Raw genomic sequence first — 2578 nt, forward strand, 5'->3', positions numbered from 1 at the left:
CCTGAGGGGCTCCACAGCCGCCATGGAGGCGGGCTGCTGAGGGCTTCCCTGAGGGAAAAAAAGGAAAAAGGAGACAAAAAGCCCTTCGTGGTGGCCAAGGCCGGTGGCATCGTGGCCTGTGGCAGGGATAGTGTGAGGAACTAGAGGATAGAGGAACCAGAGGCAGGAGCAGGGCGGTGATTCTCCCCCGTGCTCAGCACAGGTGGGGCCGCGCCTTGAGTGCTGTGCCCAGTTCAGGGCCCTGGATTTGGGAAGGTGCTGGAACGTGTCCAGAGAAAGGCAGTGGAGCTGGGGAGCGGTCTGGAGCACAAATCTGACGAGGAGTGGCTGGGGAAGCTGGGGTGTTGAGCCCGGAGAAGAGGAGGCTCAGGGTACCTGATCACTCTCTGATCTCCCTGGCAGGAGGCTGTGGCCACGAGGGGATGAGGCAGGACAAGAGGACACAGCTTTCAGCTGTGCCAGGCGAGGTTTAGGTTGGGCATTAGGAGGAATTTCTTTACAAAAAGGGTGATCAGGCATTGGAATGGGCTGCCCAGGGAGTAGTGGAGTCGCCTTCCCCTGGTCTGAGGAAGGATTGGACGTGACACTGGATGCGGTGGCTCAGCTCAGGCACAGGGTGTGATTGTCACAGGGATCCTGTGCAGGGCCAGCAATCCCACTCTGATCCTGTGGGTCCCTTCCAGCTCAGGATATCCTATGATTCTATGATAATACGCTGATGGAGAGAGCTCCTCCTCTCCGCAACTTTGCCGTGTTGGAGCGCATTCCTCTGCACCCCAAGGAGTCATCCAGCCCCATGAGGGCTCTGAGGGCCCACGCATACATAAAGTGACACAGGGCCCCTCCAAAAAAAGCTAAATGCCTTTGTCAAGTGACACATGTCAGCAGCCCATGGGGCTCTTGCCTGCACCCTGTCCTTGCACAGGGACAGGAGAGCACACCCGTGCAAAGGAGGAGGTGTGATTTGCATACAGATTGTCTACCACACTATAAGTGATTAAAAATCTGCCTCTTGAATTTCCGGCTTCCTTTTTAGTGCTGCTTTAATTAAATGGCTTCACTGGCCAAAATCAAGAGCTGCTTTGGCAGGCACATCCTCCTTCAGACTGCCCTAGTCACTGCAGGCAGGGTGGGCAGGGTTTCCTCCTCTGGCTCCAAGCTCAGAGAGATTTTCATCACGCATTTCACTGCTCTGCACGTGTTACTCCTGCTCATTTGTTTGCCAAGCTAAGGAGCAAGCTGTGCTCCCCAGAGCAGCCAGGCTGCTCCTCTGCAGGCACAGGGCCCTGCCACCAGCACAGCTGGAGCTCACAGCTGGAGCCCACGGGTGCCGCAGGGACGTGGGGCTCAGCTGAATCATCCCAGGGTCCAGCAGTGTCACCAATCCCTTGCACAGACTGACCGAGCTCTCCTGCAGATGTAATTCCCTGCTCAGTCACGCTCCTCCTCTGCTGCTGGTCAGAAACTATCTTTAATTCCCAGCCAGGCTTGCTCCTGTTTTCAATCCATCTGTCATCTGCTAAGCCCTGTCTTTCATCTGAAATCACTCTCCTCTCTCTCGGGTGCTGGCTTTCTATAAATACTCTGGAAGTAACCCTACACATTCACAGCTTTTGCTTCACTAGGTGAGACAGAGTTCGCTCTTTTTGGTCTGAATGCTGCCTGATACTGCTCAGTTCCCACAGGATTTATGTCACTGGAGCTGCCTCTACGTGTGGTTTGCAAGTGCTACTATCTATCTCCTCCTGCTCAGACACCCCAACATGCACAATGCCCCCCTCAGTTACCTTGCTGCAGGAATGATTGCTCATTTAAAACACCAGGACACGAACTTGAGTGGTTTTCAACTAATCTTTGACCAAATAAAAGGAATTCAAAGCGTCCCCTCTGGCTGTCAAGGAATTTGAATCAGACAGCTAAAATACTCACAGTAGACTTCTCTTTAACATGACACTGTTGCAAGAATATGCAAGAGTAGGACATTTGGTTTTTTTGTCTGCCAAAATTGTGACTTGGAAGTGAATTCAGAATGTCATAGATCATTAAAGTGGCCTTTGGCTCCCTGGTCATTTGTATTGTAACATATTTCCAAACTCAGAAACAGCAGTCTCTGATTTCCTTTAAGCTACAAGAAGCAAAAAGTTCAGAACATCACTAGACAAGGATATCCTATGACTCACACTTGGTTCTGTGCAATGAAAATAAAACCTGCACACATCACAGTCCCCCAAATAAATTAAAGAATTTAGTCTACACTGGTGCAGGAGGGGGTTCATGTGACAAAGTCAAAAGCAATTAAGAGATGGTTAAACAAGTATTGCAAATAATTGGGTTTGTCTTCAGTTGTTGAGCATGGCATTCAGGAAGAATGGACTTGACAGAGTAAAAGCCACTGGAGAAAATGTAGCAGTCCATGGAAGGCAAGAGAGCTGCAGTATTTAAATGTGTGGTATTTTTAAACTGCTCCGTGCAAGGGTAGGAGCACATGACCAGCACTGATGCTGTAACCAGCACTGGGATGAATGAGCTGCCCCCTGCCAGGCAGCTGGAAGGGCAGGCAGACATCCCTATGGACACC

Source organism: Geospiza fortis, unplaced genomic scaffold (genome assembly GCF_000277835.1).
Source record: "Geospiza fortis unplaced genomic scaffold, GeoFor_1.0 scaffold637, whole genome shotgun sequence".
Taxonomy (NCBI): Eukaryota; Metazoa; Chordata; class Aves; order Passeriformes; family Thraupidae; genus Geospiza; species Geospiza fortis.